The sequence below is a fragment of the Nannospalax galili genome, unplaced genomic scaffold, assembly GCF_000622305.1.
Source record: "Nannospalax galili isolate Female #2095 unplaced genomic scaffold, S.galili_v1.0 scaffold117, whole genome shotgun sequence".
In the NCBI taxonomy this organism is placed as follows: Eukaryota; Metazoa; Chordata; class Mammalia; order Rodentia; family Spalacidae; genus Nannospalax; species Nannospalax galili.
Window position 1 is genome coordinate 2209712 of NW_008341422.1, and position 24767 is coordinate 2234478.

The 24767-nt window shown below is 45.5% G+C and overlaps 1 protein-coding gene and 1 pseudogene across 1 annotated transcript in view; both read right to left on the reverse strand.

Annotated features, from left to right (window-relative positions):
- The window catches only part of Anxa2 (annexin A2), a 49599-nt gene extending 38681 nt beyond the window's left edge, over window positions 1–10918 (reverse strand). Inside the window, exon 1 of the mRNA XM_008836879.3 lies at window positions 10819–10918. The gene's annotated coding sequence lies outside the window, so the exon portion shown is untranslated. The remainder of the gene's footprint in view (window positions 1–10818) is intronic.
- A 10941-nt stretch (window positions 10919–21859) lies between these two features.
- On the reverse strand, window positions 21860–23379 carry LOC115071022 (annotated as a pseudogene).
- Window positions 23380–24767: the final 1388 nt, after the last annotated feature.

The following is a 24767-nucleotide window of genomic DNA, read 5'->3' on the forward strand; positions in this document are numbered from 1 at the left end:
ATCAACTGGGTCCTCCCTACCCTTATCAATGAAATCTCTCCATCTGATATTGTCAGAGAGTTTGAAATCAAGCCCAGTGTTTCCTCTAATTCCAACAGAGTGCACTTCACAGATTAGCATCAGAGCCCAGCCACACCACCCTCTCTCTACTCTCAAGCAAAAGGAGACTGGTGGGGCTGGAGAGCTGGCCTGGTGGTTAAAAGCACTGATTGCTCTTGTGGAGGACCTAGTTTGGTTCCCAGAACCCCCACAGCAGCTTCCATAACTCCTCCAGGAGCTGTGACACTGTCTTCTGGCCTTCTCAGGCACTGGACACATGTGGTATACATACACACACATAAAAAAGTAATCTTTGTTTAAAAAAAAGGGAACACAGTAGATTTTTTTTGGTGGGGGGGGTCTTGTTTTTTGAGACAGGGTCTTCCTGTAGCCTCAGGTGACCTGTAACTCACTATGTAGACCAGGCCAGTCTTGAACTTACAGAGATCCACCTACCTCTCCCTCCCAAGTGGGATTTAAAGGAGTGCTCCACCACGCCCGGCATTGATAGATTTTTTTTTTTTTTTAGAGGAAAAAGAAGTGACCGGAGCCATCCTGTTCCTTGCCTCTCCTCTCCTTACTTTACCTCTTATCCCCTCCTCTCTCTTCCTCTTTCTCTCTCTTTCCTTTTTTAAAAACGGGTGCCATGGGGGTGGGGAGATGTCTCCATGGATAAAGCATATGCTACACAAGCATAAAGATCAGCACTCGGATCTCCAGAGCCCAAGTAAAAGCCAGGCAGGCATGGCAGCTGACTTGTAATCCCAGTGGCCCAGACACAGGCAGAGACAGGGGACCTCTGGGATATGCTGGCCAGCTAGTAGCTGAATAGACAGCTCCTCCTTCAGTGAGAGACCCTGCCTCAGTAAATAACAGTGAACAGAGATCGCGGAAAACACCATTGTCAAACTCTGGCCTCTATATGCAAGCAGACACATATACATGTACACCCATACCTGCATCCATGTGCACACGTACAACATATGCACACCACACACAAATATACACCAAAGAAAAAAGCCAGATGTCACTATGTAGCCCATGCTGGCTTCAAACTCACAATCCTCCTGCCTCAGGCTCCCAAGTGTTGGGATTGTTGGTGTGTACAGCCACACCCTGCTCTCACCTTATTTTATGGAACCCAGAGCATCCATCAAGTCTCCACTGCTTTGGCATTGCTCCAATAGGGTCAACGCTACCCCATTCCACACAGCTCTCCCCAACCTTTCAATGCTTTCAAAGTATTTTTTATACTACTCCCTCATCCATTCATCAGACTGTACTGAGTGCCCTTCATATGACAAGTATTCAAATAGCAAATACTTAATTCAAAGATTCAAAGAGGGGAGGCATATGTTTTGGGTCATCTCCCCCACCAAGTCCCAGCCACCCCCTCCAAATTCAAGAGCATCTTTGCACAAACTATGCACCAAACAGACTTTGTGTGTGTATATTCAAGTGTCCCCACACACATATGTGTGTGCATGAAGGTGCATGTGTCTGTATGCACGCACAGAGGCCAGAAGAGGACACTGGGTCCCTTCTTCTGCCACTCCCCATCTATTCCTTCTGAGGCAGGGTCTCTCCACAAACCTGGGGCTCACATTTTCTCAGGTAGGCTGGAAATCAGCAAGTCCCAGACATCCTCCTGTCTCTTCCCCTTTTGGAGCTGGGGTCTCAGGTGAGAGGTAGAATGTCTGACTTGTCAGTATGTGAAGTTGGGTCCTCATGATTGCATAACAAGCACTCAACTAACTCCAGCTCCCTAACAGACTTCTGAAAACAGCTTCTGTTTTGTATGAATCATATCTATATTACTTATAACCACTTGTGATGGCTAATCCTGGGTGTCAACTTGATTTGATCTGAGATTAACTGAAATGAAAGAGATCTTCTTGATTGGATCATCTAAAGCCGGAAGACACACCCTAAATGTGGGCGTTACCTTCTGATGGCAGCCGGTATAAAAGACCAAGGCAGAGGAGAACACGGAGCTTTTTGCGGCTTGCCTTCTCTCTCGCTGGTGAGTTCGTCTTGCTGCTGTAGACTGAAGACTAGCTGATATTTTGGAATTTGTCAGACCTTCAGCACCAGATTGGGACTACTGAGACATCCAGCCTTGTGGACTGAGCAACTACAGATTCTCAGCCTCTCCAGTGTGGTGCAGCCATTGTTGGACTACTCGGACTCTATCCTGTGAGCTAAGCTGATAAATCTTTATACATATTCATTCTACTGGTTCTGTTTCTTTGAAGAACCCTGACTAATACACCATTCCACACCAAAACACAAAGATGTCATAATAACTCCAAAGTCACAGAGACCACCAAGCAGACTCCAGGTGCCTATATTCATAAATATCAACCTCATTCAAGCTTAATGACAACCCTATTTCTAGCTTAGTAATAAAAAGTGGCTTTTGTTTCTTTGCCTCATCTAATCCCCTGGCCATGCAAAGTCCCTGATTACAGTTGGTACATAATAGTTGGCTTTGCTACTCATCTTGTGCCAAAACATTGGTTTGACTAAGGAGCCTGCATCAGCGTTGCCACCCCGAGAGCAGAAAGAGCCCTGGCAGTGCTGGTGGAGTTTACAGACACTGGTTACAGGCCAGTCATCCATAAACCCAGAAGAAACACATGCTGAACCCACAGTACAAAAGATGAAAAATTCCACCTGTGATGGAAAATCTTTCTGGTCAACTTGACTGGATTTAAAATTATCATGGAAATACAGCTCTGAGAGTATCTGTGAGAGACTTTCTAGATGAGGATCTTTAAGGTGGGAAGACCCACCTTAAACATGGGTGGTGCCATGCCTTGGGCTGGGGTGCTGGACTGCATAAGAAAGCCAGCTGAGCACCAGCATTTAGCTCTCTCTGCCTTCCCTACTGAGGGGGACTGTATCCCCTTAAACTGTAAGCTGAAATAAGCCCTCTTGCCGTTAAGTTGCTTGTAGTTAGATATTTGGTCACAGCAATCAGAAAAGTAACTAACACACTGCCCATTAGGGAAACACTTAAAAGATTAGCCATGGTCCACTTAAAAGATTAGGCATGGTCGCCATCAGAGGCTGAGTTAGAACCCAGAACCTTTGTGCTCCGGCTTTTGCCATTTAGATCTCACTCCAGTGGCTCTACACTACAGAGAAGACACAGAGGAAAATTCAAGGGAGTGAGCTCAGTCCAGAGCCTAGTGGTAAGGCCTGGATGCCTGAGCTGAGAGGGGTGAATCACCATGGAAGATTCCAGCAAGAGCAACACTAGGAGCCTAGGGAGGTGTACATCCTCAGCATACCCCAGGAAAACACAGGACACGTTTGAAAGGAAGCCATGTCCAATGTGGTGACCCCAAAAATGTAAGCCTTTGAATGAATGGTGCAAAGTCAAGTTTGACTACAGAGATAACAGAAGGACTGAAGGCCAAAGTGATCAATACCCAATACATATTTATCTTTTCATTTGGAACATTTTCTCAGGAACCTAGAGTTCCTGGCTGCAAACAATCCACTATCTTTAGTGTGCCTATTGCTTAGGACAAGATTTAAAAAGAAGTCTACAGGGACTGGAGAGATGGCTCAGCGGTTAAGAACACTGACTGTTCTTGCAGAAGACCCGGGTTTGAATCCCAGCACCCACATGGCAGCTAACAATTGTCCATAACTCCAGTCCCAGGGGATCTGACAGTCTCTTCTGACCTCTGAGGGCACTGTATGACACAGACACACTTACTATACAGAGGCAATACACATATACACAACAATAAAAAAATAATAAAATATTTTTAAAAAAAAGAAATCTACAAAAACCAGGTGTGTTGATTCATGCCTGTAATCCCAGCACCTTAGGAGGTGGAGGCAGGGGGATGAGTTCAAAGTCATCCTTGGCTACATGTTGAGTTTGAGACCACCCTAGGCTACATGAGACCCTGATTCAAAAAGAAAATGTAACCAAAACGCCACCTGTACTAACTGCTCCACGAAGTGTGAAATTGAGCGAGCACTGTGCCCTACCAGCAGAGTCACTCCTCTCCAGAACTGTAGGTCTTTTCCCAGCACTTCAACCTCACCCAGGTGACCAACTGGTTTTAACTTGCAGACCAGAAAGAATTATCAGGTGATCCATCTGTAAATGAGAACGCTCTGTATACAAAGGCCTTCGTTCCCATGGCAAGCTGGGAACTGGCTTTGAAAAGGCCCTTTATCAAGCAATGTGTTTCTGTTTGAGAAAACAAACTAGTGTAGTCCAGAGAGACTCTTTGAAGGCCACACCCACCTCAGCCTGAAGTAACTCCCCACACTGTTGGGAACCCAAGGATTCCCTCAGCTCCACCCTAGTGAAGGGAACAGTCTTCTCTGGCCTTGAAAAGATTAATATATGAGTCTTAATTGCCTGGCAAACGGCTCTTAGGATACAAACTTGGCAGTAATGGAATCTGTGAAGCGGTTGCAAAGCCAGTCATTTCCATGTAACATGGAACTATTTTACAGATAGTTGTGGTTTTATCCTTTAAAAAAACAACTACCATTGGCTACAATCCAGTGGACAGCCCATACCCAAAAGTGTCTGGACAGCACCAACTAGAGTTGATGGGTTACTAAATAAAAAACCAAGGACATCAGATGGGGTGGGGGATATGGATCTGAGAGAAGTTAGAGGGAGGACTGGGGGGGGGGAATATGATGAAAATATATGATATGGAATTCTCAAAGAATAAAAAATATTTTTTAGCCAGGCGAGGTGGTGCAAGCCTTTAGTCCCAGCACTCAGGAGACAGAGGCAGGTGGATGTCTGTGAGTTCAAGGCCAGCCTGGTCTTCAAAATGAGTTCCAGGCCTGCTGGGGCTATAGGGAGACCCTGTCTCAAAAAGACCAAAAAAAAAAAAAAAAAAAGACCAAATATATATATATATTTTAAACTAGATCTAAGGCTGGAGAGATGGCTCAGCAGTTAAGAGCACTGAGTGCTCTTGCAGAGGACCCAGATTCAATTCCCAGCAGCCACATGGTGGCTAGAACTGTCCTTAACTGTCCTTAACTCCAATTCCAGGGGAATCCAAAGCCTTATTCTGACCTCCACAGCATTGTACAACATGGGTGCACTCACATACATACTTGCAGGCAATACACATAAAGTAAAAATAATAAATAAAATTTTTTTTTTAAATATCATCTTGGCTTAAAAAAAAAAAAAAAGGAGCAAAGCTGCTCTTGCAGAGGACCTGGATTTGGTTCCCAGCACACACATGGTAGCTAACAACAGTCTGTAACTCCAGTTCCAGGGAATCCGGTGCCCTCCTCTGACTTCCGTGAGCACTGCACTACACCACAGGTGCACTTACATACATGCAGACAATACACATACACATAAAATTAAAATAATAAAATACTTCAAAACCTGGATCTTATTAACATTTTACTATTTCATTTCAAAACCACAGTTACAACAACAGAATTACAAAGGAAGTTGCTTTAACTTCCCTTCCAAAAAAGTTGCAAAAGTCTAAGAAATCTAAAAAGGCAGCACTTGGAATAGTAGAAATGAGTTTCACTGAACTGTATCAAAAAAAAGTGAGTTCCAGAAAACCCAAATATTAATTCCAGCAAACAAAAGCATGTTGCTACAGGGCTGGTCTACAGAGACTCTAATGCGGCAGTTTTAGTGACACACCCACTTATGTGGTTGAAACGTGGAGTGTTGTTGGGTTACCACAAAACAGATGCCTAGCAACCAGGATGAATCAATCAGGGTGGAATGACCCAAAATCAGGATTTTTAGAGCAAAAATGGGTGCGGGTGGGAACGTGGAGGGCTGGGTTCCCCAGAGACAGCCCTTACTGTAGGTCCTGGACAACACAGTATACAAACCACACTGAATTTTTTTTTTTTTTTTTTTTTTTTTTTTTTTTTTTTTTTATGAAAAAAAAAAAAGAGGACGATAAATCTTTCACTGTGATATATCAAAATAAGGCCTTGAACTCACAGAGATCCGCCTGCCTCTGCCTCCCAAGTGCTGGGACTACAGGCGTGGGCCACCACGCCCGGCTCACACTGAATTTTAAACAACAAAAAAGTATGAATAAAGGGAGGAATGGGGCTCCTACCGTACCCTATCCTCCAGCCCTAAATCATCTTTGATTAACAGAACCTCTTAAAAGCACATACTTTCCCCCTTTGTTTTCTGATTAATGCCTGAGTCACAGGGCCACAGCAATCCTCAGAACATCTGGAATTCTGCCCTTGGCCTTGATTAGACTGAGCAGGAGGCCTTGCTTGTTCCAGCCTGTCTCTCTGGCTGTCTGATCTAAATCAATACGTGTTTGCTAGCTACAGACCCATTGCTACTTCTTCCTGTAGGAGTTCCCCACCCCCACCCCAAAGCAATGTTAGAGTGGATGGAAAGAGACCAGCGGGAAGAATGATGTCACTTGGCACAGGGCATGTTCAGGGTTGGGAAACACAGCCCAACATCCATAATTCAACTTCAGTGTGTTATGGCCTTTATATTGGGCTTCCAACAGAGCCCGGCTGCCAGAAAGAAAAAAAAAAAAAAAATCCAAGTTCAGGATTCAAGATAATCCACCACACTTTGGAGTACCCTACCTTCCCTTAAATTCATTCCCCTACCCCCTCTCGCCAGGGTTTCCTGTAACCTAAGCTGGCCTCAAACTAGCCAAGAAGGATCTTGAACTTCTGATCTCCCTGCCTCCCAGTTTATGCAGTATAGGGATAGAATGAGGGCTTCAGGCATGCTCTATAGAAATCGGGCTAGACCACTAACTGTCCTCCAAACATGCTCAACACTGTCTGCCACCTCAAGTCCCCTCTACAGGGAACACTATCTTGGTCAGTGGGCATCCAATTTTAGGCTATGGAAAACCATAGCAGATGTCACCTCTTCCAAACACCCTCCACCTTCCACAGTGATCAGCCACAGGGCTTGTGACTTGTTCCTGTCTTCTGACTTAGAAGTCTGACAGTACTTATCACATAGTAAGTTATTCAATGACAACTTGGGGTGGTTTACACACACTGGGTCTTTCCATTTTAAGTCTATTTTGTTCTTCATTTCCAACATACTCTCCTTCCTCTATTTTCTTTCTCTTCCTCAGACTGAACATTTTAAATGCAGGCTCAATTCTATTCATTCAGGGTCAAGGCCTTCCATTCCCAGGTTCCGCATATCTTCATAAAACCTGGCAGGTAACTCTCCCATTATGAGAAGCAGCTGGTACCCATCCCAGCCCTGCTTCCACACTGTAGGGCAACAAAGGACCCAGTTCTGCCACACGACGGAGTAGGAATGGCAGTACCCATATGAACAAACAGGGAGGCAGAGGCGGTGAAGGAGGCAGGCGGTTCACAAGGCCTTGGAACTCTGACTTCCTCTGAGCTGTGAGTGTCATCTGGGTGTGGCGAAGGGCAGCCGCTCCCTGTAGTCAGAGCATTCCACACCAAGTCTGATATTAGAACTCGGACCACTTGGGTGCCATGAATGGGTACCCTAATAAGATTTGGGAGATTAGATCATTTAAAAGCTTCTCTGTGCCCCCTAACAGGCACATCTGGAGACCATGTCAGTGGAACCATCCCCTGATCCCTGCTGATGACCCAGCCCCTCAAATGTATGGGACATTTCTCCTGGCAGCAGAAGAAAAAACACACTAGACAATGAATGGGTAGAAAGAATTTTTTGCTAAGGACTGGAATTTCCTCTCATGGGCCACAGCTAGAAAAGGGTGTGGCCCAGAGTAAATGAAGGAAGAAGGTGCCTACGTGCAGAAAAAAGGAACATCCAACTTTTATTCAAGTCTCACAAGCAATTCTGGAAGGCAGTTTAGGGCCCAGAACCATATGCACTTCTTTGAGATGAGTTCAACCCCATGTCTGTCTGTAAAATAACTGGACTGAAGGGGTGAAAGGAGGCCCAGCTGGGTTGGGAAAGGAATATTAATTTAGGAAAACATAAAATTTCAAATCCAATTGTTATCTATACAATTCAGTTCACTTGGTTTTGTCTTTTTTCCTTCTTTCCCCAATAGCTTTAAAAATCTAAATAGCAGGGAGTGTGTATGTATGTTTGGGGGTGGAACATTGCCTTCGTATGTATGTGTATATCTGTATGTATGTGTATATATGTATAAGTGTGTAGTGTTTGGTCCAATGCTGTATCCCCAGTACCCATATCAGTAGGTAGAACATGGTGGACAACTAAAATGTATTTTGTGGGGCAAATGAATGTTTAAAGCAGCACACAGTGCCTGGGACTCCTTTATCGACACCCCACCCTCCCCTAATGAAACAGGCCTCAGTAGGCCCCACACCCTGCACACGCCAAAAAATGAGAACAAAAGGTCTGTTAGTGCCAGATTCCAGGCCCCAAGGTGCAGGAAGACAACACAGCCCTCAAAATCAATAGCAATCTAGAAGAGTGTCTGCTTGCCAGGAAAACTACTTAAATCAGAAATTACCCAGGAAGCCAATAGCCAGGACAGCATGCCAATCAATAGGGTACGTTAATAGCTCAAAGACACGGGATATGAAATGCTGAGGCTCCAGTCCAAGTTCTCAGTCAAAGCGACACCAGTGAGTCAGCAGTGGTTCCTGGTTGTCTACTGCCAAACCAAAACCCCTCAGCAGAGAAATGCGCATAGGTGGCTACTCCTCCCACGGCTGATGCCATGGATACTTCCAGAAAAACCCTTGGATGTCAAGATCATTTGTGCACTTAGGAAAAAAGAAACTCTTAAGCCCCAGAGGACAGCTCTCTGCCCTGGTCTCACCCACAGTCTCCCTTTAAGTTGCCTATTACAGCCCTTTGAGTCCACAGCCATGAAATTCTAAAAATAACAGATCTATTTAAATTAATCAGGTTTGAGATTTGTATCGTAAAAATCCAGGACTTTGAGACCACCAACCAGCTCTTACTTAATACTGATTCAATTTGCTAGGCTGTGTGGCTGGGAGCAACAGATGTTGGAATGAGGAGGAAGAGGGTGTGGCACTTAATTGCACAAGACTCCACAATCAGCGGAACACCTGGGGGAGAGGGGCTCTGAGAAGGCCAGGGGAAGGCAGGAAAATGAAAGTAGAGAGGGGCAAAGACCCAAGTTTCCAATTTATACGATTTAATCAAAACTATCTTTAAAACTAAGAAAAGAACCAAAAAATATGTCAACGATTTATTCTTCCTCCCCACAGATCACCCCTCACAGTCACACCTCACCTTCCGTGGCTGGAATCAGGCTGCACTCAGATACAATGCATGTTAAATATTTCTTTCTGGGCTAGCCTGGGGACCTAAGAACCTTCTATAACATTGTTGGGGGCAAGGTAGGGGAGTGCATTCCGCTTCTCAGAAGTGTTTCACACCCACCCAGCAGCAGCACCCGTGTGTTACAGGCTCAGGGCAGTGGACTCCAAGACCTGATGGTTGCTCTTAAGGGCTGGGACTTTTGTTTCAGTTCTGGGGATAAACCCAGGGCCTTTTGCATCCTACTCAAGTGTTTCACCACTGGGCTTTATAAATATCCTCAACTCTTAGTTTGGGGTCTCACTGAGCCATGGCTGGCCTGGAACTCACTATGCAGACCAGTCTGGTCTCAAACTCATAGAAATCTACCTGCCTCTGCCCTGGTCTTAAGGGCGAGTGCCATCACATCCATCAGCCTTCGGTTTTGGCTTTTTGAGGCAGGGTCTTGCTTGCTCTGTAGCTCAGCCTGGCCTTGGCCCCTCTGTATAGCCTGGCTGGATGCAAACTCTGGGTCTTCCTGCCTCTGGCTCCTGAGTGCTGGGATTGCCATGCTATGCCACAGGACTTTAAAAAAAAAAAAAAAAAAAAAAAAACATGGTGTCTCAATATACTTGAAAAAAGCAGTGTTTCAATATACTTCACCTTTTTATTTTTGAATGAACTTGTTTCAGAAACCTTCAAAGTGTGTGGGTGGAGCTAAGAATCAGCTTTCGGACATCACTTTCACAGATAAAGAAACTTTTGGAACCCCAGCCCTTAAAGCCAGAATTGGAACCTGCCACACAGGAGCCACGCCCTTTTCAACAGCCACGGTCCCCTGACTCATGGTGGCATCTGAGGCAGTTAAGGCGGCCCTCCTCGCAGAGATAGGGGCACACTTCCTTTCTCTTAGACAGAGGGAAACACCCCTATGGAATGAATTCCAAGGTCGCTGTCCTACAAGACAATCTAGAGTTGGTGACGAAGAGTGAGCCGAGATTGTTCTATTTCAAGAGTGGGGTGGGGGTGTGCTGGATACCCCAGTTTTCAACTTCTTGTTCACCCCTAGGCCCTCCCTCCTGTATCTTGTCCAAACTCCACAATTGCATGTCTATTTCAAGGAAATTAACCTGAAATACAGGATAGTAACTTTTCAGAGTGGGAAAGCTGAGTCAAACACGGATGGAAAAGTCCAGAGCCCACTGCTTAGGGCCCACACCCGGCCACACCCAGTCCTGCTCGGACCACGTCTGCAAGGCGGAGCCCCTCGGCTGCTGACAAGCACAGCGTCTCCCGCTTCCCGGGAGGCTCGAGGAGCAAGCACGACCCCCTACTCTGCCCTGCACCCCTAGTGCACAGAGCACCTTCACCTTCCCGACCGACCACTTGCAGCGTTGCTCTGCCACCCGCAGAACACCTAGGGCGGCCAGTCCCTCACAGTCCCCTGCGGGTCCCCGGGGCCGTCCCCACCCTCCAAGGCCGCTCCCTCCCCAGCCCCGCTCCGCCGCAGCCCCGGGGCCATAGCGGGCACCGGCCGCGCCCCGGCTTACCTGGGCCGGGCGCCTAGCACTGCGAGCGTCCCCAGATGGCGAGCAGGACCTGCTGGCCCGGGTGGGGCTTTTATACCAGCCACATCCTCTCCGCGAGGCCCGCCCCGCCCCGCCGCCCCTCCCCGGGCCGCTCCCACCCGGCTCCGGGTGACTCACCCTCCCCAGCCCGCCGCGCCCTGGAACGCCGCCCCGGCCCTGCCTGGGGACAGTCCGGCCTCCCCAGCACCACTGGCCCCAGCCCGTGGTACTCCAGGGTACCGCGTCCCGGGCTCAGCCTGGCCGTAGGCTAACAAGCGAGTAATAGGCTAATAAGCTAATAACCTCAGCAAACTGGCTTAATTCACTTTTTTTTCTTCTTTTGGGCTTCTAGGCGCCAATGCCACGGAAGGCAAAAATGATTCCAAGACACAAAAATGTGAATTCCCCTGAGCTTGGCTGTTGGCACCCAGCTCTCCATGACCTTCTGCAAACATTAGCTTAACCTCTGGTCACCAGCTGGAGGAGCGGGGAGGGTGGTTTGCCAGGTCTGGCGGTGCAAAACTTAATCCGCTTTGGACTCCAAACCCTCAGGGAGGAGGTCTCCACTAGTGGGAGGACGAGGGTTTGGGCCAGGAGCCTCTGTCCCGCCTAGGAAGGCGCCCTGTCCCCGGAGACAGCAGTACCCCAGTGCTCTGTGGGTCTCGGGACCCGTTGTGCCCCCTTCCCGACCCCCTGCCCCCGGCAGCCCTGCCCTGCAGTTCTAGGCTTTGAACGTGAAGTTCCAACAGAGTCCTCCTGTCTTCATTCCTCACCCCAGTCGTTTTCGTATGTTTTGTTTTGATTTGTTTTGTTTTGTTTTTTCTCACGTGCTTGACGAACTTCTCCCTGGGTTTCACTGTTCCTTTTCTAACCTACTTTACAAAAGAGTCACATGCACATCACAGGCATCCAACGGCTGCATTCCACCGTCAAGCTAGCAGAATCTGGAATTAGGTCTTGAAATGCCCTCCTTGCTCTTTCTCCCAGTCTTGATTCCATCTTATCTCCTTCTATCTGTGTGAGTGTGTGGGGGTGCACGTGAGTGCTGGCCAGATGTTGTAGGTCCGCACTGGTCCACCTTGTTTGAGACAAGTTCTGGAGCTCACAGATTAGGCTAAGTGGCTAGCCATAAGCCTTTTGCCTAGGTTGGGGGTAAAACATCTGGTCCTTCTGGTTGGGCTACAAGTGTTTTACCAGCCGTGCTATTCCCCCCCACCCCCACCCCCCGCACATCTCATTTTAAGATCTCTTTATTCTTTCTCCTTGGTCCTTATTTCAGTCCTAGGAACCAGAGGATGACAGCCCAGCCAACAAACATTCAGTGCTGCACCTTCTGTCACAACGGTAAAGTCTGCCCCAACTGGGGTCTCAACACTCAGCCCAGATCCTGGGTTACCCAGTGTTGTCACTAGGCATTACACAAGAACCCCATCAAAAGACAAGTAGAAAACAAAGCGACAATTTTGATACAATTCTGATTTGCATTCAGGGCTCCCCAACTTTGACCACTCTAAAGATGGAAATCACGTTTATGTCTTCTGGTTGTGAAAACCTTGGAATGTGAGAAGAATGCAGGCACACAGTACCAGAGGAGGATTCTGCCTCCGTGGGCTTCCCCACGGAGGCCCCACAGCCTCTTACTTCTACTTGTGCTGTGGGAGTTCTCTACAGAAAACATTTATTTAATTGACATCATGTGGAATCTACAAAAGCCACCAAATAGCCAAAAGAATTTCTGGTTTTAGGCTTCCGGTAAACCTGAACTGTACAATACCAGACTTTATTCACCTTATGCTAAACTTTGCAGAGATCTTATCACAACCCAAGGCTATTAGAAGTCACAGTTTGCTATTTCTGAGGAAAGTGAGGCCAGTTGTGCTAATATAAAATCTTCATCTGAAGAGTCTCTTTCTTCTTTCCTGTGGGCTCAGATGATGTCAAATGTACGGTCTTTTCTGAGTGCTTGTGTTTGGCCTATCTTAATGTCTCTAATGGTGTACAGCTAGCACTGATAAACACTCACTAGATGTTATAGAATGATAAAACAAAATTATTCACAGCAGAAAAGAATGTGAGAGTAGGGAGGGAACTTAGAAATTAACTTGTCCTATCCTTGAGTTTTATCCATGAAGAAATTTGAATTCAAATACTCCCCTGCCTTGTCCAGGAATTCAAAGATGCAGCCAAGGTCTTCCTGTAGTTTACTACACTGTAGCAGTGTAGTAAACCACTCCCCGCACCTTAGCAGTTAAAGCATAAATTCCCATTATTTGCTCAGGATTCTGCCATTGGGGCAAGGTTCGCTGGGGACTCACTTTGTAATTCAGTGAGGGTTGGAAGATTCAAAATGGCTTCGTTCAGTTGTCTGGGACCTAGGCCAGGATTAGTAGAATGAGAGAGGACCGAATTTGTAGGTAGGCCCCGGGTTTGTAGCTAAGAAGTTACATTATATCACAATTATATAGTTTTATACCAGCAGAAGTTCAAAAGTTTAGAACTTGGCTGGTTGTGGTGATGCATGCCTTTAATCTCAGCACATAAAGTCACATTACCCAGGCTTAAGGGACTATAGATTTGCATCATTGGAAAAGGAGTGACATGATTTACAAAGTGGAAGGAACTGTGGTCAGCACTCTCTGCAGATGGTCTACTGACAATCCTTAAGTGGTAAATAGAGCATAGTCCAGGACATATTCTTCTGTGTTTCAATCCACTGGTTTTTCCTCTGACTATACTGTGTTTCTCAGTTGCCACCTCCCCATCAGAGAAACTACTGATCCCACAAACCCTGTTTGATACTGGTTAGATGTTCAGTAGCCTCAAACCACTGTCTACTCGATCCTGTCCCAGCAACCAGTATATGTTAATATCTTATCCTTAGACACATGATCAGAAGAGGAAGAGGAAAAGGATTTGTCTAGAAAATCCAGCATGCAAATTATAGGAATTTTAGAAAGAAAAAGTAGGCAACACAGAAGAGAAAAAAAAAATCTAAAAAATAACAAAGACATTGTTCTAGAAATAAATTCCATGAGATGTTAGGTTGAAAAAGCTACAGTGGCTCTGGAGAGATGGCTCAGTGGTTAAGAGCAGTTGCTCTTTCAGAGGAGCAGAGTTTGGTTCCCAACACCTAGATCAGAACGTTCATAACCACCTGTACCTCCAGCTCCAGGGAATCCAGCATCCTTCTTCTGGCCTCCAAGGGCACCTGCACACGTGGCAGACACATACACATATAAATACATACACATAATAAAAATTAAAAATGAGGGGCTAGAGAGATGGCTCAGGGAACCTGACATCCTCTTCTGGCCTCTGAAGGCATTGCATACATGGATGCACTTACATACATGCAGGTAAAACATTCATACACATAAAATAAAAATAAATAAATGTAAATAAAAATAAATCCGAAGGAGAGGGAAAAAAAGAAGGAAGGAAAGAAGGAAGAGGGAAAGAAATAAAAAGCCACAATTAACAAACCAGCTAACCAACCCAAGGCACATTGTCATGGCATTTCAGAACATTTCTGAAAAGAGAAAAACATTCCCTAAAGACTCCGGAAAGATGAAACGGGCCATGCTGAAGGATCAAAAATGAACATGGTATTACATTCGATTCATAAATCTTGGTTTATAAATTCTGTGCTCCAGAGGAAGGGACCAGCACTCCTTGGAGAAATGTTTGCTCCTAGGGATGGGACAGAGGAAATAAGAGGTGAGCTTTGTGCTTAAACAACTAGTAGGAATATATGAAAAAGACTCAAAAGCCAATTTAAGGAGACTCTCACTTGTACTCATTTGGGATGATTTGGAAATCGAGTTGAATATTGCTAGGCGGCAATTATATTACACTGAATAACATAAACAAATAGTTTGTTTTTAAAAGTTTTTTATTTTATGTGTATGAGTGTATTGCCTATATTTAAATAAGTGCACCTGTGTTTTGAAATACCCAAGGAGGTCAGAAGAGGATATCAGATTCCCCTGGAACTAGAATTACAGACAGTTGTTAGCTGCCACCTGGGTCCTGGAAATCAAACCCAGGTCCTCTGCAACAGTAGTCAGTGCTCTTAACTTCTGAGCCATCTCTCCAGTTCCTAAACTAATAGTTTAAAAGAATTCACAAGAAAGTCAAATGGATGGGGAGAGCACTAGGCAGGGTGCTCAGTCGGTAAAGTGGTTGCTTTAAAAGCATGAGGGCCAAGCTTGATCCCACAATCCATGTAAAAATCGGAGTGTGGCGATGTGCCTTTGTAATCCCAGCAGTGGGAAGTTGGGGAGGGGGAGGTAAGTGGATCCCTGGGACACGATGGCTAGTTCCTGGCCAGTGAGTGACCCTGTCTCAGAAGAAATAGGGATATGATGCCTGAGGAGCTACAACTGAGGTTGTCTCAGGCCTCCACATACCTGTGCACACACACACACTCATACACACACACACACACAGAAACACATATAAGCACAGGCACAGACACACAGGCACACACACGAACAGACACAGACATGCACACACACGAACAGACACAGGCATACACACACAGAGGCACATACATACAAGGTTAGATAGGGAAAAATGCTCATTTACAGATAAAGAACAATTTATAAAAGTGTCGGGAAAGATACCCACGCAACCTTTGAAAACCTGTTTTCTCCTCGAAGTTTCTTTCTCATTGGCAGGACTCAAGGATAAAGAACACCTGGTATATTGTTAAGTGCTAGCTTTTTAAGTCTCTTCAGCACTGGCCTTGCTGAATGCACAAGACTTCAGCCAGACCGTGCTGAATTCAAGGGACATGGCCCAAAACATACAGAGGCCTACACATAAGCAAACCACAGTTTAAACTTTGTTTTGAGATATTTTCAGACAAACATCTGTAAGAAACATCTGCAGGGACCCCAATGTTGTTCTCAGATAGTTCTGATTCTCTGTCTCTACAAGGCAGCCACAATGATCTTGTGAACATGCAATTCAGCATTTTGTTGTTTTGTTTTATTTTTGGTTACTTGATGTGGTGGTCTGAATGAGAAGTTCATTTGAATTAGGTTTGAATAGCTCCCCCAGAGGCTCAAGTATTTGAACCCTTGGTCAGATCAGTTGGTGGCACTGTTTGGGGGAATTCATGTACCCTTTAGGAGATATGGCTTTGCTAGAGGAAGGTGGTCACTGGGGGAGGGCTTTGAGAGTTCATAGCCTTGCCACAATTCTGGTTCCTCTCTCTGCTTCCTGTGAATGCTTGAAGATGTGAGCCCTCAGCTTTCTGCTCTGGCTGCCTCCTGCCATGACAGACTCTTATACCTCTGGAACCATAAGCCAAATGTTCTAATTTGTCTTTCATTGCTGTGACAAAACACTCTGACCAATACCAACTTGGGGAGGAAAGGGTTTATTTGGCTCACATCTCCCAGGTCACAGTTCATCAGGGAGCCCAAGGTAGGAACTCAGAGCAGGAACCTGGAGACAGGAGCTGAAGCACAGACCATGGAGGAATGCTGCTTACTGGCTTGTTTCCCGGACCTGTGTCCAACCTGCTTTTTTATACAGTACAGGACCACCTGCCCAGGGGTGGTACTGCCCACAGTGGGCTGGACCCTCCCACATCATACAACAATCAAGAAAATGTGCACAAACATGGCCACAGGCCAGTCCAATGGAGACAAGTGTGTCAAGTTGACAACCAAAACCATCCAGCATACCAAATAAACCCTTCCTTTGATAAGTTGCTTTGGTCATGGTATCTTATTATAGCAACAGCAAAGTAACAGTTGGTTTGGGAATTTGTTCATTTTTGAGACAGGGTTTCACATATCCCAGGCTGGCCTTGACTTACCATATAGCTGAGGATGACCTTGAACTTCTGATCCTCCTGCTTTTCCAGTGCTGGGATCACAGGTGTACATCACCTCTCCTAGCTTACGTGGTGCTAGGCTTTGAAGCCAGAGCCCCATTGTATTAGTCACTTTTCTGTTGCTATGATAAGATACCATGACTAAGGCAACTTACAGAAAGAAGTTTATTTGCCTTATAGAAAGAAGTTTATTTCCAGGAGGAATAGAGTCAATAAGGGTGGAAGGCAAGGCGACAGAGGTGGCCAGAGCGGAACGCTGACTGATCACCTCTTCAAGCAGACACAGGAAGCAGAGAGAGCCTGGAAATCTGGCAAGACTTAAGAACTATCAAAGCCTGCCTCCGGTGAGGGGCAAGCACTCTACCAACTGAGCCACATGCCCTGGACCACTATTCTGATGACATCACTCCATTCCCAAAACTCTTCTCAGAAGGGTTCTGACCCACCCAGTGATTCATAGTTCTCACAGGTTTTCCTTTTACTCCACAGACTGTGCCAGGGCTCAGACAGGCCAAGCCCATGGAAGCCTGTCTGCTCAGCTCCTCCCAGTCCCCTGCTGGAACACCTGTGCTAGCTTTGCTTGCACATGAATGAGTGTTCTCTCCTGAAATAAAGTCTTTTCTAGGGTCTCCCAGATCACTTATCAGGTAAAGGCACTTGCCACCAAGCCTGATGACCCGAGTTCGATTCCTGGGACCCACTTGGTAGAAAGACAGAGTCAGTTTGCCTGGTGGAAGGAGAGAACCAACTCCTGCAAGTTGTCCTCTGACCTCCTCACACAGTGGCATGTGAACACCCCAACTCCATACGCAAATAAAGAAATAAATATTTTTATTTAAGTAAGTTTTTTCCCAAGAATTCTGGTCTCAGACCTGCTTCTCTTGGTATTTTTTATACACCTCTCCTCTCAGGGTTTTCAGACTTTGTATTCTTTCATGTGCTGGTCTCAGTATGTACACAAAAGATTTCAGGGAAGCTTTTAACGTCTGAACCACCCACATTACCCATCAGGGCAGTGAAATTGAATTATTTATGGGAGATCTTGGCCAGTGCAAAAGCATGGGGCAGACTGACATGTTCTGACATAGACAGATTTCAAAAGTATAGTGTTCCATGAAGGAACAAGCTGAACCTTGTGTCAAGCATATCTACCTGTCATACGAGTCATGACACCAAGGTAGAAAACAGCTTTGGCTTCAGAGTCCACCCATTAAGATTCCTAGGTTAACTCCACATGGATGCAGGGATTCATCCTGAGTCAAAAGCAGCTCGGTTCTTATGCAGCACACTTCACTGCATTTGGGGGGATGGGCAGTGCCTGGGATCCAACCTAGGGCTTTGCACATGCTGGATACTCTGTCATCTCCCAGGCCCACTTCATTTCATTCTTATAGGTCAGTAAGTCAAAGGATGAACATCTCAGCCTTCATCACCCACCTTGGCTTTTCAACCAGCATTCTCCACATAATTGACAAAACATGCATACAAATATTTAGGTGTTATATGCCCATTGTCAAGACAAACATATTGACAGGACATGTTAGTCATGTTCTTAAGGCAGACCCTCTATTCAAAGTAGCACAATATTTCTCACAATTTAAAATACTTCAGTGAGTATGGAAGCATACAGAAAAGACCATTTTACTATCAACTTTATGGAAGGTCCACCTGATGTATTTGGAATGCTTTGAATATTTAAAAATTTTAAAGATCACATCATGTTGGCTGGAGTAAAAATAAAAAAGAAATTAAGCAGAATAAGGAGCAATTTAACTCTATTCTTGTTAGTATATATGTGTAAATATGTATGTGTGTAGGTATGTGCCTGTACACACATAAACATGTAAATACCTGGAAACAAAGTCACAAAACTGATAATGATCACTGGTGGAAAGTGCACAGCAAAATAATGGCCACCTTTTCTTTTTCTTTTCCATTTCATTTTATTCATCTATTATTATTATTTTGAGGTAGAGTTTCATGTATACCAAGCTGGCCTCAAACTCAGTGTATAGCTGAGGATGGCCTTGAACTCCTGATCCTCCTGTCTCTACCTCCCAAATGCTGGGATTTCAGACATGTGCCACTACGCCCAGTTTATGTGGTGCTGGGGATGGAACCCAGTGTTTTGTGCTTACTAGATGAGCAAGCTACCAATTGAGTTATACATTAATACTGAACATAATATGCTTCCATAATTTTAAAAACAGTTGAAAAAGCAAAAAGAGATAAATAGCTAAGGAAAAGAGGGGCTGCTTTCTTGTACATTGAGATTATGCAAGACTGTGTTAGGCTTTGGGGAACACATCTTTTAAAATTATTTTATTTATTATTTTTATTTTATATATATGAGTGTATTGCCTGTGTGAATGTAAGTCACCCAGGTCATGCAACGCTGGCAGAGGAGAGAAGAGGGAGTCAGATCCCCTGGAACTGGAGTTACAGACAGTTGTTAGCCACTATGTGGGTGCTGGGAATCGAACCCACATGGGAGCTAGCAGCTGTCCATAACTCCAGTTCCAGGGGATCTGACTCCCTCTTTTGACCTCCCCAGGCACTTCATGACACAGGTACACTTACATACGTGAAGACAATAAACTCATACACATAAAATAAAAATAATAAATAAAATATAAAAAAGAAAACACAATAGTAAGAAAAATCTGTAGCTAAAGGACAAGTTGAGATACCCTAGCACTCTCTGCGGACAAACATCACAATATTGTCGATTTTACAATCTCATTTGCTGTTCGTTCTCTACTCATAATTCATGATTATACAGTCTAGGCAGGATGCACATCTAGAATGTATCAGAACACAGAGGTTTGCCGAGCAAGTGCATATGACAAGCTAATATGTAATGTAACGTTTATGGGCAGGAGCCGGGCATGGTGGCACACGCCTTTAATCCCAGCACTCGGGAGACAGAGGCAAGAGGATCTCTGTGAGTTCGAACGAGGCCAGCTTGGTCTACATAGTGAGTTCCAGGCCAGCTGGGGCTACAGGGAGACCCTGTCTCAAAAAGACCAGAAAAAAAAAAAAAAAAGTTTGCAGGCACATAGAATAGATGTCTTCACTCACATAGCGTTTGAACTGTTTGTGTCCTACCTCATGCTGTGATGACTGTGTCAGGCTGCACCGTCAGATTAGGAGCTTCACAGTCTCTTCAAAATTAAAAAGAATTTTTTGGTTGATTTATTATATGTATATGTAGGTACACTGTGTGTATGCAATGCCAGTGGAGGCCAGAAGAGGGCATCAGACATCCTGGAATTGGAGTTATTGACAGTTGTTAGCTGCTATGTGGATGCCGGGAATTGAACCCAGGTCCTCTGCAAGAGCAGCCAATGTTCTTAACCATTGAGTCATCCCTCTATCTCTCCTTAAAATTTATTTTTATTTTATGTGTATGAGTCTGTGCCTGCATGTATGCTTGTGTATCACATGCATGTAGCACCCAAAGAGGCAGAAGAGGGCGTCAAACCCCCTAGAACTGGAGTTATAGATGAGCGGATGCTGGGAACTGAACCTGGAGCCTCTGCAAGAGCAGCCAGTGCTCTTAGCTGCTGAGCTATCTCCCTGACTCTGTTTGTCTTTTGTTTGTATTCCCCCTCTCCTCCCTCCCCAAGTCTGGGCATTTGAACCCAGGCAGAGCTTTGTGCATGACAGACAAGAGTTCTACCACTAAGCCACACCCCCAGGTTCCATGGTCTCCTTTGTAAGCCCTGCCCTGCCCCGTGTGGGGCTCCTAACAATGTCACTCCATGTTGCAGAGCTGAGTTGGTTGGAAGGGACTCTGCTGGATATTTTACTAATCATGATAAAACTGCTTCCAGTCCTAAATCTTGTGCAAATTGTGTGTACTTGGACCAATCATTTAAGCTCTCCAGTCCTGTTTTCCATCAGGAAACTAGGGACTTTGAGAGAAAAACATCATATTCTCTTTTAGCTTCAAACCTAGATCTTTAATATGCACAATGCAATATATTTAGGTCTAAGTAACTGTGTACATGCACATGGCTTGTTGTTAAGCAGAAATAAATTTTGTTTATTCATTGAAAAGGCCAGATATTTTTTATAAATGGAAATATTTCAAATAACTAAACTCTATGGCTTTAGAAATAGATCAATAGATCATCCTTTTCAAAAAGAATTAACCTTTCTATCTCTGCATTCCTTTTCTGTGACAATCAGGTAGAACACCCCCTGCATAAATGAATATAACTGACCCTCCACACTCAGGGATCCCCATCCATGGCGTCAACCAACTGTTGACTGAAAAATTTGAAAATGAATTGTGATTGTATTGAACATGTTCATCATCCCCTAAACAATACAACTATTTACGGGGTTTGCCTTACACTAGATTTAATGAGCAATCACGACGGTTTAAAGCAGATATGTCCAACCTTTTTGTATTGTGACACGATGCTATGATCAACACGTGTTGAACTGCATTCATAGCTCTCCTGGGATGCGTAGCTCTCCACAGGCCACAGGCATGGCAGGAAAGTATATGGGAAGTTACACACAGTTACACTGTAAGTACTATGCCATTTTATTTTATTTTACTTTCATTTCTCTAGTTTCAAAACATTATGGTATTAAATAAAGTCCAAGGAATTGGGCTGGTCTTTGTTTGCCCTCCAGTGTCTTATGAGAAGCAGAACTGAGCTCCAAGTTGTACAAGAGCTCTGCCTCATATAAGGCACTATTCGGAGTAAAAAAAAAAAAAGTACATCAAATAATAAGGCATGGGTTCCAGTTCTCAAGAAGAATTAAAAGGTGAAATAAACTGCTCTGAGAGGGCAGCCTGAGAAGGAGGACCTAATACCAACATGGTCTGCTGGGAATTTCCCAGGCTGGTCAATTGGCATTTTCAGGGACTACAATGCTAGCCACAAGAACGGAGATAAACAGTTCCAGTTTCCACCTGTCTGTCCCCGCAACCTCTAGGACTCCCTTCGGACTTGCCTTCTTCAGGTTTTCATAATCCACAAAGACCTCACTCATAATGAGCAAGACGCCAAAGACTCAAAGTTCTCAGTGTCCAGCCAACTCTAACTCCGAGCGCTGCCCTCGGGCCATGCCAACAGCATCTGCCCCGCACCGTCCTGCTTCAGTGGCAGGGGCAGTATGGAGGCTCTGCAGGGGTATCACAGTCAGGACCCACCTTCATCCACAGGCGCCTTTCCGTAGCTCTCACAGTTTCCCCATTTGCTTCCAGGCATTGAGAGCCCTCTGCCTCATAGCCGTGTCAATGAACCCCAAACTGCATCAGTAGATCTTCTGAGAGGGTTCTGACCACAGAAACTAAGTAGGTTGATTTAATCAAGGATCAGTAAATCTCCAACTTAGGGCTGAGTCCTCCAGAGGCATTGCTAACCAGCAAAGTGCCTCCATCCAGAAGCCAGAAAACTCTCACCGTGAATGTCACCTTCCAGAGTGGGTGCCCTGCACGCATGTGGAGCCTGCCTTGTGTCATCACTCAGGCTCTGCCATGCAGGAACTCAAACCCCAGCTAACCGGCATGACCTGGCCTTGATCGGCATGAGCTTTGGGGAAAGCTGGACGTCTCTCTGTGGTCAAAGATTGGGGCTAGAGTTAACCCATAAGTCAGACCTCCCAACCCAGAACCACAGATTGCTGCCACTTGAGTTGGTGCTCAGCGTGAGAGGGAAGCCATCCTGCAGTGTTCTAGAACCTTCCCAGTTAGTCTGTCTTTCACAGTCTCACTGACACCCTGCCAGGGATCCTGCTCTTCATTCTGCTCCACCCACGCTGGGTCTGGCCTGAGCTGTTTTCTTTTGGCCATTTTAAGGAGGAATTTTTTTATCCTTGAGAAGGGGAACCCTAGAGCCCATTCCCCTGGGATACCAAGGACTAACTAGCCACAAAAAAGTTGATCCTTTCATTTTGTCTCTTTGGATTACAGGACCCCAGCATGGTTTTAGACCCTAAATTATTCAAATGTATATTTACGATTAAGAAATGTCACTTTAAAGTCAAGTTAAATTGGATAGAATATTATTAAAAACAGCAATGAGAGAGCTGTTAAATATCTCTCCTTTTTCTTTTTGAGACAGTCTTTGCCCTGGAACTCACTGTGTAGACCAGGCTGGCCTCAATCTCCCAGAGATCCGCCTGCCTCTGCCTCCGGAGTGCCAGTATTAAAGGTGTGTGCCATCATGCCTGACTTGAAGTCACACTGTAACCCACCAGGCCAGGGTTGATTCAAGCAGGCCATAAGAGGGTGTGAGAAGCTCAGGTAGAGTTCAGTTAGATAGCACCCAAAGCCTAAGACACCATGATCCGCCAAGAGGTCTGAAGGACAAGGGCAGAATGGAAACAGGAGGTGAAACCAGGGCTCCACACCTGAATGAACAGAGACAGCAGTACGGGGGAAGCGAGGAAGGTGGAGGACAGGATACAGGTGGGCTTGGTTCTGTGCTACCTGGTGCAGGGTGGTGGAGGCCAGGTTTGGAGGGGTACGGCTGTCCTACCATTTCTTCAAGCAACAAAGCAAGAAAGAACAAGGAAGAGGAGGGAGAGGTAAGGAGGAAGAGGGGAGTTGGGAAAAGTACCAGGAGGTGGGTACTGTGAGGGACACAGACTGGGAGGCTTGGGCCTCTGGCCTGGGTGCAGCTGAGATTTCTCAGTTCGGCTTGGTTTCTCAGCATCTGGGAACTACGCATCTCGGACCCAGTCACCCACTTACTAGCTCATAACTTAATAGAATCCTGCCAAAACAGAGTCTCAAATTTTATAAGACTGCTAAAACAATCACTGAATGATTCATAGTCTCTTCACTACTCAGGGATGGAACTGTAATAGTCTGTGATCCACAAATGCCCCAGACAGACAGACAGGTGAGTCTGGAGAAAGAAAGGAAGATTTATTACAGCCAGGCTACATTCTTTCCTAGAGGGTCTGAGTGCAGCCTCGAACCTAAGCACTTTGGCTCTTTTGTACTAAACTTGTTGCTGGGCAAGCAAGCAGAATACAGAAGCCAATCACTGAGGTTAAGCTTGAGCAAACAGTATCAAGGAAATACATAAGAAAATACAATTTTCCATCCAAACGCCCCACCTGCACGGAACTAGCTTCCTCCTCTTCCATAAACAGACACTGTCAATCTTATTGTTATCCTACATTGTCTTTACTGGTCACAAAGTTCCCTGGGGGGGGGAGGGTTGTTGTATAGCAATTGTATCTCAGGAGCCTCTAAATGTTGGGGATACTTTTTGTAAAGAGAAACTATAACCAGGAGTGAAAAGTTTAGGTTCCCAAACATACAGGTAGAGAGTCCTCTAAATAATTTTTATTCTATTAATCAACAATTACTATTTCGCAGAAGCAAGCCAAGCATAGCCTACAGAAGCCATAAATCAGCAGTTATTAGGAACACGCTAGAATGCTCTGACCTGTTCCCAAGACAACCAGGGTCCAGCTTGCATGTGTTCCCTGGGCCAACTGCCTGATGATTTCAGAAACTAGAGTCAGCCTACACTTTAACATGGTGTAGCTATGGTCAAGAAGGTGCCTTATTACGGAAGTTTAGTGCAAGTCCTGAACACCCTGGAGAACGCTGGCTGCTTTCTAAGAGGGCAGGCCCCGGGATAGTGCTAGAAGTAGGAAGCAAAGAGCAGGGTTAGCTGTTCCACTAACTGCAGCCTCTGCTCCCCTCTCCCCTGCTCTTCTCTGCTTCCCAGGGCTCCACTCCCTGACCTGGAGATTAGCTGAATGATCTCACTGGTCTTTCCCAACTCTGGTTTCTATGATTCATCAGCTACAGCAACTAGGGTGGGGTCAAAAACACAACTACAGTGCTCAGGTTGTACAGCTGACAAGGAAGGATTGAGAAAGACTGTTAGGGTTGTGAGAAAAAATGAGGAAGGGGGCTGGGGATGTAGTTCAGTGGTGGAGTGCTTGTGTGAAGTGCAGGGGGCTCTGGGTTCCCTCCCCAGCAACACACACACACACACACACACACACACACACACACACACACACACACACAGAGTGAAACAATTCGAAAAAGTTAACTCACAGTTTTCCTAACTCAGGAAGGAGTCCCCCATAT